Source organism: Cynocephalus volans, chromosome 12, assembly GCF_027409185.1.
Source record: "Cynocephalus volans isolate mCynVol1 chromosome 12, mCynVol1.pri, whole genome shotgun sequence".
In the NCBI taxonomy this organism is placed as follows: Eukaryota; Metazoa; Chordata; class Mammalia; order Dermoptera; family Cynocephalidae; genus Cynocephalus; species Cynocephalus volans.
Window position 1 is genome coordinate 7,480,666 of NC_084471.1, and position 15,642 is coordinate 7,496,307.

The window sequence follows — 15,642 nt, forward strand, 5'->3', positions numbered from 1 at the left end:
TGGATCCCTTCCATTGCTCTCAGGACAGAGTCCAGCCTCCTGGCTGTGGCCCTTAAGTCTCCATGTTCTGGTCCCAGAGTCCAGCCTCATCTCACCCTATTCTCCAGACACTCAGACCAACTTCCTTCTCATTTGCTCTGGGACCGCATGCTGGCTTAGTCCTCTGCACCCTTGGTAACCACAGCAACAACAGTAACAAAGCTATTGCTTGTCTGGAACTGCCATGTCTCCAGCACTGTGAATGAATGAATGAGCCAGTCCCATCCTCCATCAACCCTATTTATCCATGGACTCCAGAAATATTTATTGAGCACCGACTATGTGTGATACACTGTTCTAAGCACTGGGGATACAGCAGTGAACTGTGATGAAGGTATCAGGTGCAGAAACCAAGGCTCAGAGAGGTTAAGTGACCTTCCTGGGCTCACACAGCCATGAGGTGGGCTCTAAATTCTGCACCCATGCACACTCCCATTACATTGCCTCCCTGTGGGCCACGCACTCCATGACCCTGCCCACCCCCGCCCCACTCCCTCGGTTGTCCCTGGAGCCCAGCACCGTCGGCGCTTTGTTCTCCTCCCCAGGGTCCCCCTCCCACCATCCCCATCACCCAGCCGCCAGCCCGGCTGCTTCCTGCCCTGGAGCCGCTGCCAAGCTGTCAGCTCCTGTCATCACCCCAAGGCAGCCAGAGGGAGCCCCAGCAGCAGCCTTGGCACACACCACCTCCAGCCACTCTGCAGCCGCCAGGCCTGCAAGCGGGCACCCAGCACCAAGCCCATGGCTGCAGGAGGTGGGGAGGGTCAGCACTGGGGAATCCAGCCCTCCCCATTACAAATAAGGAAACTGAGGCTGGAGAGGAAACTTTGGGGCTTAGCCAGGCCTCCTTTGAAATTGGCTTCGTAAAACTGACCCCTCAGAAGTCTGTGGACAGCAGTTGCCTCTGCTGGAATGCTCCCCACTCAACCTGCCGGCCCCTCAGAGCTCATGCGGGTGGGCACTGCCTCAAAGGAGTACTTCCACCCAGGTCGAAGCTCCCTCTCCAGTGCTCATGGCACCACCCCAGATGCCCGGACAACCATCAGCCCTGGGTGGGCACTCAACACTGAGGCAGCTGAGGGGTGGGAGATGGGGCTTCCCAGGGCCCACTACTGTCCACCTGCCAGCGCTGCTTCTCCCTGAGCATGTGCACCTGGCGGGCTCTTTATAATGCCTGCATTCAGAGGCTGGACCTCTGTGTTCTCAGAGCCTGTTTTCCTCGCTCTGAGTCCCCAGACACAGCTGAGGGCTGGGCAGAAGGACATGTAGCCCACAGGGATGCCAGCAACCTTAGGACACACTGTCCCACAGCCTTGGTATGTGGCGAGGATGAGAAAGCCTGGGGTCACCCAGGCCTGAGGCCAGCCCTGACTCCAGGGTCACCTACATCGAATCCCTTCCTGCCCCTGAGGCTTAGCTTTCTCCTCTGCCAAACTGAGTCTGAGTCTTGCTGGTGGGACCACTGTCAGGTGAAAGGAGGTGACGGAGATTCTGCCGCCCCCTCTCAGAGTGAGAACTCTGTGAGCAGCAGGCGGGCCCTGGGAGGCAGGCAGGCAGCCGAACGGCCCTGTCTGGGGCCTTGTGAGCGCTGGCAAAGCCCCTCACCGTCTGCCACCTCGGGGCGCGATGGAGGGAGGCAGGCAGTGCCAGGACGGGAAGTGCCAGCACGGGCAGCCGCCAGGACTTGCTGGAGGGGCTGTCTAGGGCTGGCCTCGGCGCTTGCCCAGCAGCAAGGGAGAAGAGCCACCGGGCTGGGTGACAATTTGGGCTGCAACAGGAACCAGGTCTGGAGAGCTTAAAGAGAAAGGTTGTTTTCTGGGTGTGGGCAGGGGGTTGAAGTAAAGGGTGAGAAGTGCCTTGTCTGGGCACCTGTCAGTCACCACTGGCTCCAGGCTCCCGGTCTCCTCCCCAGCTTGGGTCCCCTCATTGGTTCCTGCTTGGGTCAGGTGTCCATCCTGGACCCATCAGCCATAGCAGAGGCAGAGCCACACGGCACAGAGTGAGCCTGGCCAGGCCCAGAGAAGGAAGAATCTGTGGGCAGGGCAGTCACCCATGGGTGGCTTCCCATTTTACAGGGGGAGGTTGACAGTCCTCAACAAAATGTCCCTCTGCAGTGTGCCCCAGTGCTCTTAAACCTGTGGTGGGCAGGAGCCAGGTGTGTCCTGGTGAAGAGGAGGGAGAAGAGGAGGGTAGGGCTCCAGTGGAGAGGACTCTGGGGAAGGCAGGAAGACTTCAGAGCATGCGGCAGGACAGGCATGACAAGGTCCCTGTTTTGTGCAATGACACTGGTAATGGGGGGCTGGGAGTGGATGCAGGACAGGGATAGAAGGTAAACAGCTGGGCCGGGCCACAGGGCAGGTGGAGGGAGAGGAGGAAGCTGGCCGGGGTTCCGGGGCACACAGTGGTGCTTGCTGAGTGAGATGGGGGATCGAGGCCGGGAAGCCAGCCAGGCAAGGACTAAGAGTTCAGTAGGAAACATTTGCAGCATGAGGTTCTGTAGGGTACGCGGGAGAGATGGCCAGAGGGCAGTGGCCACAGGGGAGAGAGGCCTGAGCTTCGACTGGGGACTTGGGGGTGACTGGCAAGAACAGAGGTGGCCCAGGAGACCAAGGGAGTAGTCAGATCACCTGAGAAATGCCTAGAAGGAGGGGGCCCAAGGCCGAGTCCTGAGGAACCCAACATTGGGGAGAAGGATACAAAGAAAACAGAGGAGCAGCCAGAGAAGTGGGAGGAAAGCAAGGAGGGGCAAGACCTGGTCCAGGAGGGGAGAACAGGAGGGCCCCGGTGAGAGAACTTGGACTTAACAACTTGGAGGTCAGAGGGGACCTTTAGGAGATGGTCCCCAAGAGGGCTGGATGAAGGGGGTGGGAGCAGGAGACACCCCAAGCGAGGCGTCCCTCCATGCCTCCCATTCTCCAGCACCACAGAGTGATTCTTGGTTATGTTGAGAACGATGACCCCAACATCCATCAGGGGCAGAGATTTCTTTGGCTAGAAGGAGCCAGTGTCCAAAACGTGTTGGGAAATGGCTGCATTGAGTTCCCGGGGCCCCCTGGCATAGCCGAGGTTATGCCCATTTTACAGATGGGAGAGTGGGTGGAAGCAGCTCATTGGAGGAGACATGGCAGGTCAGTGGCAGAGCTGGGACCAGCATCAGGTCCCCCGGTGTCCTGAGCTCTCTCCTCCTGACCCTGACTATGACTCTAGTGATACTACCAGTGAATGTCATGGCCATTGCAGGGGAGGGAGACTCTGGCTGACTTCATCTGTTCAGGCCTCCGCCCTCGCTCCGGGAGCCTGAGCTGGGCCTCTCTGTGGCCACAATGCCCTCTCCAGACAGCCTGGTGAGGCCGGCAAGAGTCCCAGCCTGCAGGTGCCCCGGCTGTCACCGGGAGGCCTCAGGTGGGAGTCAGCCCCTGGGGGGCCTGGATGTCCTGGGCAGATGCCCACTCTGGTCAGCACCAGCATCTGGACTCCAGGAAACAGCCACCCCACACACCAGAGACCTCAGGAAGGAGGCACGGAGCAGAAGGGCTCTCAGACGGGGCCACCTCCAGGACTGCTGAGGCTTGCTGGAGCCAACACGAGTGCTGGAGCTTGACAGGCCCAGGCTCACACCTGGCTCTGCTGCTTGCTACCTGTGTGACCTTGGGCAAGTCTGGACGCCCTGTCAGAACCTTAGTCTCCCCATCTGGAGAGTGGGGCTTATGTGCCTGTCCCCAGAACTACCATGAGGATTAAGTGAGTCGCCCTGTGACGAGTGGCCTGGCACGGAGAGGGAGGCACCCTACGTACATCAGGTGTTGACCTGAGGACCAGCAGAGAGACAGAGATGGACCCAGTGCAGAATCCAGCCTCACGCGGCTGACGGGAGAGAACAGACAGCAGCCCGCACGCCCAGCACAACAGTGAGGCGGCAGCGCCGTGGGACCGCCGGAGCCCGTGTCTCCTCCGAGGACGATCCTGTATATTTCCCACCACCCTGCCTTTGCTGCGCTGTGCCCGGCACATCACACCCATCCTTTGAGGCTTTGGCTGACCGTGGCTTCTATCTGCACCATCTGGGCTGACAGGTCCTAACATGTCACGTGGTCCCAGCTGTCCTCTTTGGCAGCAGTCATTGGTGCCACACGGATGGCCCATTTGAAGCTCATGTTCAAAACAATCAGCCACTCACAGGCCCAGGAGGCTGAGGAAGCCAAGTGGACCCCCCACCACTCATGCCTGGCGCAAGGGAGGTGGGCAGGACCAGGCAGCCTGCAGAGGAAAGCGGGTGTTTACATCTCAAACAGCGGCTGAGGACTCAGCTCCAGGGAGGTGCAGGCGCCCAGGTGCCAGCCTCATGTCTGCCCCTGTCCCCAGGGTTTCTCATTGCTGCCCGCAGCCCGGAGCACTGATTAGCTCAATTTGTCTGCAGCGCGCGCAGCGTGTGCCATGTGTGGGTGGCGGACGGGCTTCGTCTCCGCGTGCTCAGGGAGCGGCCTGTGCATGCTCACCCTCTCTGAGCTGGCTTCCTCCCGGCTGGGATCCGGCAGACATGGAGCCTGCTGCCGAGCAGCCTGGCCCTTAGCAGAGAGGCAGGGCCCACCCTGCTCCCAGCCCCAGCCCCAGGCCACCACCCCAGCTTCATCAGCCCCCCACTCCCTCTCTGGGTTCACCTCGCGGTCTGCAGCATCGCCATCTGATCACTGTCAACACTGCCCCAGCAAACCCCATTCTACGTCTTGCATCAGGCCCCGTGCTCCATACTGGGGATGCAGAAACGTGAGGACAGGCCTGGAGCACAGGTGCTGCAGCCAGACTCCGGCCTTGGGGATCACCAGCTGGGAGACCTTGGGAAAGTTCCTGCACTGCTCTGGGCCTCATTTCTTCAATTGAAAAATGGGATGGTGCTAACCACAGGCTCCACCTCATAGGGCCATCGTTAGGAATAATAAGTCAGGGCAGGTAAAGTGTTCAGAAAGGGCCTGGTACCACCCACAAGCTCAGCGGATGCCAGCTGTTGGTACCTCGCTGTCATCATCAGGGCTGGGACCAAGGGAGGGTGCCAAGGACTGTAGGTCCAGAGGCAGGAGAGGATGCTTTACACTCATTACCACCAACCTGGAGATGATGTTTTCAGACCCACACAGTAGAAGAGGAAGCTGAGGTCCCACCAAAGCCACCAGGCCGCGAGGAGCCTGGATTTGATCCCCCAAGCCCAGGTGAAAAGGACTGGACAGGGAGGGAGGGGAGAGTGCACAGTGTTTTGTTTTGCTGGGGAGGTGGCTTCTGGGGGCCTGCCCAGGGCCCACTAGGGCCGATCCCATTGTCCATGTCCCTTAGGAGGCCAGCAGCCCTGTGGCCCCATCTCCAGCAGAGCCAGGATAACCATCCCTCCCACTGGTCCACGTGTGCTGACCCAAATGTCCCCTCCTCTGAAAGGCCATTGAGCTCCCCACGGTTCCAGCCCCAGTGCTGGGCTAGACCTGCGCTGCACAGAGCTGGGGACAGAAACAACGCTGGCTGGTCCTCACCTTCCAGGCTGGTGGAAAGAGCGGAGTGGGTGGGAGTGGCCATGAAGAGTCCCCCTCCTCTCTCAGAGAATCCCTTCAGGCCCATCTCCTGTTCTGGATGTCTCGAGCCCCAGCACCCAGAAAACAGGATGGTGTATCTGTGAGCAAGCAGAGCAAGGAGGCAGCTCTGGTGGAAAAAGCCAGGTAGCTGTTGGTCAGGGCTGCCCCGTGTCTGCACAGCGAGAGCCACAGCACCCAGGGGAGGCCTGTCCTGACCGCAGCTCCTTGAGCCTCAGTTTCCTCAACTGTAAATAGGGCTGATGACATCAGGCCCCGTGTCACAGGACTGTGGGAAGAGCACCCGAGATCCAGACTGTCAGGTGAGCACTCAGCAGAAATTAGCTTCAGCTCCACTTGAATCATCGCCGCCCCCACCCACTTCCCACCGGCTTTTAACATGGAAAAGGTTTTGCAGAGGGTCACAGTCATGCAGCGGTGTTTTAGGGGTTACAAAGATGGGGGGACATGGGGGCACAGAGACCTGGCGAAGTGGGAAGAGTCCCACCAGGGGGTCAGGCACACGTGGATTCGAGTGCTGACTCCATCATGTAGGAGCTGGGTGACCTTGGTCATGTTGTTTAACCTCTCTGAGCTTCTTTGCAAGGATTAAAGGGAAAAAGGTACATGAAGGGTCTGGGAGGTGTCTGCACACAGTGGGAGCTTAATTAATGTCAGTCTCATCAAAGCTTCGCTCCTTGAACTTGTGAATAGTGGGGGACGACTTTGTTCACGCGTTTATGCACTCTCTCTCCTCCGCACTCTACCCCACTCTCTCTCTCTCAGAGCCCTGGTGGGTAGAGTTTGGCAGTTTCTACGGTGTAAACATTCCCATCACGGTCAACGTCAAGCCACCAACCTACGCACAGCATTGGGAACAGCTGTGCACAAACACCAGCCCCGTGACACCACGGCCTCCTCTCCTTCTCCGTCACCCCCTCCTCCTGAACCCCATGCCCTCCTACCACCCAGGCCTCATTTCTGGTCCTCACACGTGCCAAGCACGTTCCTGTCTCAGGGCCTTTGCACTTACTGTCACAGCCTCTGCCTGCAACGTTCCTCCCATGCTTGTGGCATGGCTGGCCGTGTCTCGCTTTCCAGAACTCAGCTCAAATGTCACCTCCTCCAAGAAGCCTGCCCTGACCACTTCATTAATAGTATTTCCCCCAACCCCCACTCCTGCCACTCTGTGATTTCGTGCTGTTTTATTTCCTTTGTGGCATTCACTCAGCTTGAAAGTGCGACACACATTTATCTGTCGTGTGTATTTATCTGTTTATTTTCCGTCTCACCTGCTACAGTGTTTGCTCCATCAGGGCGGGGCCTCATGCACTTGGTCACTACTGTGTCCCGGGTGTTTAGCACAGTGTCTGGCACACAGTAGGTGCCCAGGCACTATTAACAGCACAGAAGAATGAATGAACAGTGAATGTCAGAACCTACCTGGCCTGACCCTCCCAGGCCCTGCCAGGCTCGCTGCCCCCTCCCCCTCCACCGACTCCCCCTGCAGCAGCTCTAATTGGCAGAGGCCCCCTCCCCCCCAGCGGCCCCTTGACTGCAGCCCCATTGTGGAACCTATAATTGCAGTCTCTTGCCTCTCCCCCCACCCCGAATCTCCCTCTTCAGCAGAAAGACAGACTCCAGCCCTATTGTGCAGCCCCTGTTGACACAGGGATGACCTCACCGGGGCCTCCTAAGATGAGGCCCAGGAGGGGAAAGGGGGGTGGAGAATAGAGGGTGGGGGGGTGGCTGGGCCCAGGTTGGGAAAGGCCTGGAGGCTGTGGCCTGGGACAAAGGACCGGAGCGGGGTGAAGCCCTGAGAGAGAGAGAGAAAGTTTCCAGGGGTAAGACAAGGGCGCTTTTCATTAGCGGGGATAACTGGGGAGGGGGATTAATCCTTAAGAAAAGACTCCAAGGGAGGCCTGAGACAGGAGGCCATGCGTTTGAGGGGGATTTTGGAGACTCAGAGAGAGACCGACCTGGGCCTGGAACCTGCCCGTTACGCAGCCTGGATCATGACTCCCTTGCCCTAAGGCTGTATCCTCATCTGTAAAACAGGTGAATAGTAGTACAACACCTTCCGTGTGGGAGTGTTAAGGGGTCTATATTAGACAGTGGACATCAGGTGCCAAGTACGCAGTACGTGCTCAATAAATAGCGACTCCTCCCCGCCCTCTGACTCTGGCTCTCTCTCCTCCCTCTTTTATGGACTTTGCAAGCTGTACAGAGCTTGGCAGGGCCCCTCCCCCAATCGCCCCAGCTGAGCCCCCACCAGCGTCCCTCCCACTCTGGGCTCCTGAGCCCAAGGCCAGGTGGGCCTGGGAGGCCCTTTGTCCTCAGGTGCTAGGCCAGGGCAGGGCCGCCGGGCACCTGTGCCCGAATCTCGGCCGAGGGCTCCTGGTTATTGCTCTAGCCCTGAGCACCTCTCCCTCAGCCCCCTACCTGAAGGCCCTGTAGGAGGGGAGCCCTGGTTTGCTTTTTGCTATGGGTCCCTCTCTGTGGGTCAGGACAGCTGCTGGATGGAGGCAGCCAATTGTGCAGACCTGGCGAGCCCTGCGTGCTAGAGGGACAGTGTGGGGCTTGGTGAGGACAGAGAGTAGGATGTGACAGAGAACGGGAAGCCAGCCAGGCCTTCCAGCTCCTGTCTGTGCGTAGCAGACACCGTGGTTAGAATGTGTCGGCACCACATCTCCTTCAGGAGCGAGTGTCGTCCAGAGCAAAGCTCCTCACGTTCATTAGCTCCTTGGCCAGTCTTCTATCGAGTGTGGCTAAATTGTTTCTGGTTTATTACTTCTATTTTCATTTGCATTTTACTGAACTTACTTCCACTGGCATCAATATCATCCCATATGACATTGTCCCTGAAGATTCCATCTTCCAGTAGTTTTCAGCCCTGTCACTCTGCCCCTCATAGCTTCTGCCACCGTGGGTCTCCTTTGGTGGCCATTTTTTTCTGCCACGGTCATTTCAGAGACAGATGTTGTAAGTTCTAAACTTAGGAAGATTTGATTCTTCCAACAGTCCCTACATCAAGGTTTCCGGGTGCAGGTTTGAGTTGAGGTTGATAATTCTCATAACGAGATTCGTCCTGCTCTGGGAAAAGTACTCGGGGCTGTGCCGGCTCGTTGCAGCGAAGAGCTTCAGAGCTGTTCAAGTACAGGGTCAAACCACCCTCGGGCTCACATGCCCTGAGTCCGAATGTGGCCCAGGTCCATGCCAGCAGAATCAGAAAGAGAAAAAAGTCCATGGAAACTACAACAGTGCAGTCCAGGCAGGACCACTAAGGGCCCAGACTCTTAGGAATAAAGGTTTGGGTCATGGGACCAGGACCAGCTAATGGGCTGCTCCTTGCTGTCTGAATGTCTGTGTCAGGCCCTGGTTATTGCTGCGGTGGGCAGCTTCCAGGAGGCCCCCAAGATCTCTGCCTCCCGGTATTCACACCCCTCCCCTTCAGTGTGGGCAGGACTTGATCCTAACAAATGGAATACAGCACAGGTGGCCGGGTATCACTTCTGTGATGAGGTTACATGGCTGATAACTTCTGTCTCGCCAGCAGACTCGCTCCCTTGCTGGCTTTGCTAAGGGAGCTGCCATGTTGTGAGAGAGGGACATGTTGTGGAGAGGCCCACATGGCAAGGGGCTGTGGGGGCTCCCCACCAACAGCCAGCCAGGAGCTGAATCCTGCCAACACCCTCGTGAGCTTGGAAGTGGATCCTTCTCCAGGTGAGCTTTCAGGTGAGACCACTGACCCTGTTCCAGCACCTGATTGTAGACTTGTCAGAGACACTAGAGCAGAGTGATACCCACAGAAACCATGAGATATTGAATGTGTTGTTTTAAGCTGTGGTCATTTGTTATGCAGCAGACAACTAATCCACGGGGCGAACAAATAACAACAGTAATAGCAGTCGTATGTAGATGTGTTTACAGACTGAGCACCTGCTGTGTGCCATTTAGATGCTCCACAGGCCTTATTTATTCCTGACATCAACCATCACCGAGTATGTTTACATTTACAGATGAAGAAACTGAGGCTAAGGGACGTTATAAAGAATGTGATGCACCAGAGCGTGGCTCTGAGCTGAGAACTGGCTGTAGACAGGGGAGAAGGTCCAGGAGCAAACATCCCACTTCCCTTTTTCGTCCCCCATGCACCACTCGTCCACATGGTCTTCCTCTTTGGGTGCAGAAACCCTTTATCTTGTCCCATGAGTGATCATATGGACAAATGGACCTGCAATATCTTTCTGCAGACATATTTCCCAGAAACATAACATCAATTTTACCTGCACTTTTAATAAGCATTTAATGCCTTCAATTGTCTGGTGGTCCATTTGCAGGGGAAACCGAACTGATCATTTCTCACTTCACCTGCCGTACGGGAAATAGATTCAATTAGAAAAATCTATCGCGAATTTGAAAGCTCTGATTCTATAATTTCCTACGGGGAAGACATGTAAATTGCGTGTTATTTAACACCCTTTCATGGCAGGTGAGTTCCGCGGGGGGCAATTATAATCCGCTCTCCACTCGTCTTACGGATTCCTGACAGGGGAAGACGGGGGAGGGATAAGAGAGAGGAGAGGGAACAGGAGAATATGTTGAAGGCTGGTCTCCAGGTGGCTTTAGGAACCCCTGAATTTGAAGAGCCTAGGTGGGGTCAGCTGGTTGCTGCCCTCCTTCCGGGCACATGGGCCAGGCCCCCAATTGCTCTGGCCTTTCCCTAACCACCTGGAGAATCACCACAATGGGGTAAGGTGGTCAGGATGCCCTGACCTGCACTCCAGCTTCTCTGCCACCAGCTGTGTGGCGTGCAGCTGTCCCCTAACCTCTCTGGCCATGTTCCCTGTGTGTTTTATGGGAAAACCGTAACACTCCCCAACCTGAACTGTTGGGAGAACCAAAACCAATACCAAACGTAAAATAAAAAGAGGGGGGCTTTGCAAACGACAAAGCACTGTCCCCCCGTGAAGGGTGTGAGCAGTGGGAGCCAGGCTCTGAAGCACCCCCTCAGGGTCTGATTCCCACCCGCTCCTCATCCCCACAAACTCCCAAGGAGGTCTTTCTCTAGTAAGACCCTAATCTTTCTGGCTAAGGGGTTTTTCGAGGTATTTCCTCCCATACAGTTGTAGCAAACAGGCTCTGTGCACCTCCATACACACACACAGAACACAGACCTGAGTAGATGTCTCTGGAAGAATGTTCAAGAAGCCAAGGGGCCTCTGGGTTAGGAAGCTGCGGAGGCGGGGAGCAAAAGGACCTAGTTTTTACTTTATGCCTTGTGTACTGCTTAAACTTCCCCCTTCCTCCCTCCCTCCCTCGCAAACATTCATTACCTATTCAAAAGCATGATTTTGTACATTTATGCATGGATTCATTTTGAACACATGAAACGTGACCCAGGGCTCCTCCGTCTTTCCCCCCACCCCGGGCCCCTCCTTCCCGACCTCCGCCCGTCTCCTTCTCTCCACAAAATTTGAGCACCTGCTCCAGCCAGACTCTGGCTGGGCTCTGCTGAGGGTGACCACTTCCACCTGGAGCTGCCCCTTGAAGCTGCCCACCTGGAGCTGGTCCTTGAAGGAAGCGCAAAAGTCTGCTGCTCCCTGCAGCGAGCTGCGAGCAGACACACCCCAAAAGCCAATACATTGGGATGGGGAGCCCCAGACAACCCTGTGCAAACAGCAGGGCGCCCACTGGCCGGCAGGCGGGGGCGGGCGCCACCTGCTGGGCGCAAGTGAGGCGTGCACGCTGCCGCCTCGGTCCTTCAGAAAGGCCTGCTCAGGACTCCGCTGCCCTGGGCCACTCGTCCTGGGCTCCTGCCCAGAGTTTCTCCCAATAGCCATTTCAGGTGTTTTTCACAGACGTGACATTTTTACATATCAAAGTTGTGTCAGACACTATAAATCTTCATTCACTCTCCAAATGCGTACTGAGGGCCAGCCTGGTTCTAGGCAGCAGTGACAAGGTGACCAGCAAGATATTCATAGTCTCCGCGGGCTCTGAGGGCTGAGGCTGAGATTAAACAATTCACTACACAAGGAACCATTTAATTGCAAGCATAACCATGCTTAATGGGGAAGGAGAGGGTGCAACACTGTTTCAGTTGATCTCCCCAACAGTTCTGCAAGGTAGGATTGACTGCTATTTTACAGACAGGCTGAGAGAGGTGGAGTGACTCCTTTAACATCACACAGCAAGGGGGGCTAGGGCTCAGATAGGAACCCAAGTCTGCCAGGCCCCAAGAGGCTGGGAAGTGCAGGGTCCCCAGCAGACCCACTGCCAGGCTGCAGAAGTAGCCACAACTTCCTGCCTCATAAGGCCATGGGGAGCAGCTGTTTCTCCAAAGCCTGGTTTCAGTGGGTTTTAGACCAGGCCCTCTGCAATAGCTGCATTCTCCTCCCATCTAAAGGGACGAGCAGAGTCCTGAGTCCTCAAACACCATCTGCCAGAGACTGCCTTCCTTTCCCCATCCTTCATCAGATGAATCCACCATCCTTCAGAAGGGAGGAGGACCCTGCAGTAAGATGTAGCAGTGACTGGCCACCCAGGAATTGCCATCTTCTCCCCAGCCTCAGTTTCCCCTCCTGTCCAGTGAGAAGTCGGACTGGACAGCCTAAAGGTCAAGTTGATCTGAAGTGTTATAATCCTCTCCACCTACCTCCCTTCATCAACCAGTGCAGAGACAAACAGGCCCATCAGTGGTACTGGGGGGTCCTCAGTTTCCCCGAGGTGACCCGTTTTGGGGAAACCAAAGCCAAAACATGGAGGCAAACCGAAATGCCAGGCCACGTGGCAGCTCCAGGATGCAGCAGGCAGGACAGTCTGGCCTCCCTTTGGGATAGCAATGCACCCGCGGGCTGCTGGGAGGGCTCAATGGGCCAGACCCCTGGGCCTGTGCCCTCCCTCTCTGTGTTTGGGCCCCTCACTGTATCTGAAGACCCTCCTTGAGCTGGAATCTGAAGCCCCTCGTGGGCAAATTGTGCACTTCTCTAAATGTGGTGGCACAGATGGGGGGTCCGCTCTGATTCCCGGTCCCTGTAGTGCTGCTTCCAGAGCTGTGTGCCCTTGGGCAGGTTATCGGCATCCTGTCTCATCATTTGTCAAACAAGGATGGTGGCAGGATCAGACAAGATGCTCCTATGCGGCAGAGGGCAGTACGCCTGGGGCATCGTTAGTATGCACACAGTTAGCCCTGATGGTGACTGCTGCCCAGGCCGCCCCAGGGTGGCCTCCCCACATGTGGGGAAGGATGGACGGGCAAACGGTGATTGCGCACACACCAATCACCTTGCACAGTACCTGGCACTCTCGCATCCAGTACCTCACTTAACCTCGCAAAAACCTGTTTCCATCCCCATTTTCCAACTGGGGAAACTGAGGCCCAGAGAAGGGGAATGTTAGTCCCAGTGTCACATGGCTCTGGGGCAGCACTGGAATCAAACCCTGGTCTCCAGGGAGGGTCAGCTTCTGCTCATCAGGGAACAGCCAGGACCCTGAGCCTATGTCCTGGTGGAAAATCACAGACCCTCTCCTCCACATCACAGCCAGCACCTCCCCACTCGGCCACAGGGCGGCAGCAGCAGCCCGGCCATTGCCGGCTGCAGGCAGTGCGGCTTCTGCTCTGCCTGGCAAGGGGAGCCCGGGCAGCAGGCCAGGCACAGAGGAAGAGGGGCTGGGTCTGAGGGCCTCTCGGGTCTGAGATGGGCTCAGGCTCAGTCCTGCCGCCTCCACTGCCTCGGTGCAAATGCCGAAGGAAAAAGGCTGGGGGAGCTGGGAGGCCGGTGGAAGCTCTGTCTTGCCGTGTGACTTGGGCAAGTCCCTGTCCCTTTCTGGGCCTCAGTTTCCCTGTAAAATGTGGGTGTTAGTTCAAGTCAGGGATTGCAAACTGAAGGTCTGCAGCTTTGTTCAATCTGCACAGGGTTTTTCAAAAATTGTAAATGGTTGGGACTGGCTGGTTAGCTCAATTGGTCAGAGCGCAGCCTTATAACACCGAGATCACTGGTTCTGATCCTCATACCAGCCAGATGCAAAAAAAAAAAAAATTGTAATTTGTTGACAGCTTATCCTCCTCCAAAATAGCCTGGCCAGGCAGGAGGTTGATGCGGCCTCCCCCACCCACCTCTGCCAGCATCCAGAAGCAGCATTCATGGACGTGGGCACCCCCATCTCCCAAACCAAAGCCTGAGCCTGTCAAGCTACCCAGCTCTCCAGAGACAACCAGGAAATGAAGCCAGCAGCCCCCAGTAAACCAGGCTGGAAAACTGGCCTTCCAGGAGGCTCTGACAAGGCCCCTACCCCAGCTTGTCACCTGCCATCCTCAGGAAGACCACCAGGGTCCAGGGCAGCCTGTCCCCTTTGGCAGGGAAGGCTCAGCCTCAGGCATGGGTGGAAACTGATTATGTTTTTTGGCCTCACTTTTTCTCCTCTGTAAAAATGTGTATAAATCCAGAGTGGTTGTGAAGTTTGAAATTTGTGTGTGTGTGTGTGTGTGTGTGTGTGTGTGTGTAAACCCATTACAGGGCCCACGCATACTAATCATATATGTCTACATCAGTCCATCCTGCAATCCCACCATGAGAAGTTCCCTGAGCCCCTCTTCCACTCTCCCCTGTCATCCAGAACCAAGTATGAGATTCTGGATAAACAGACTCCAGGACAGCAGAGGGGTGGGACATCAGGATCTGTCGAATCCTGTGGTCCCTGGATCCCCCCAAGAGGAGCTATGAACCCATCAGAGCAGTCATGGGAGGGGGATCCCTGAGTCAATCTCCGTATGTCACAAACACTTGCAGACCTGGGGTGCATGTCCCCAGTGGCGCAGCCAAGTTCCTGATAACCTTGAGTACTTCTGCCAGGCCAGGGCAGGGGAGACTAATGAAAGGGGTCACTGGACCACTGACTGGCTCCAAGCCTCCACTTCAGAGAGAAATGGAGCATGGTGGTGTCGCTGCCTCCATGAGGATGAAAAGTGGTCTCCAAAGGCTGAGCAGTTTGCCAGGGGCAGGTGCAGGGTCTGGACTGGGAGGCCATATTGGTTCGTCTTCCAGGAGAGACAGGCCACTTGCTGAAGCCTTGACCCACTGGCGACAGCCTCCAGGATGTCCACCAGCCAGTCACAAACTCAGTCCGTCTGAAGCCAAATCACTGCCCTCCCATCAGCGAGTGGTACCACCGCACACGAAGTCCCCCAAAGCCTGAAACCTGGTATCATCAACTCTGAGTCCCTTTTATCCCACATTCCACATCCAACCTGTCACCAAGCCCTGCGGATTCTCCCCAGGCCCACCTTTTAGGATGACAAAAATGGCCTTGAACTACATCATGGCTGTCCCTTTGGACTAGGGCATGTGCTTTTTACTTTGTCACAGGCTTCACCGCTCCCTGCTGCATCCCTGACTCTGGGACCCCATATCTAGCATTGGGTTGCACTATGGTGCTGTTTTTTTGTTTTTTTCAGCTGGCTAGTACAGGGATCCAAACCCTTGACCTCGGTGTTACAAGGCTGTGCTCTAATCAACAGAGCCAACCAACCAGGCCAGCACTGAGGTGCTCTTTACAGTGGAAACAAATATTTCTTTACCCCATCGACTGTGCAGAAAAGAAAACTGAATGGAGAAGCCTGCCTCTTGAAGAAAAAAAAAATCAAAGACTTTTTCTTCATGAGAGAAGGCAATTTCTAAGGACCATGCAACCAAAACGTATAATATGTAACGTGTATAATGTATAATATTTCTTACACTCCACCCACATTACCCATTTTGGACACCTGTGTGACGGTAGGTGTTGGCATCCCTGGATTGGAACAATCACAGAAAGAGAGTTACAGTGGGGTGGGGGTGGGGGTGGGTGGACGCAGAGGGAGAGTCAAGTCATGTTAGCTGACTTGGGTTTCCTCTCCGGTCCCCAAAAGGGGGGGTGGGTGCGCAGGTACTACCCCCTATCAGATTCATGGTCACTGCCACTTCCACACAGACCCTCCTTAGTCTCCCCACCCAATGTCCATGGACTGGACCCCTCCACTATCTCCTGCCCACGGTGCAAGTTGTGCAGCCTT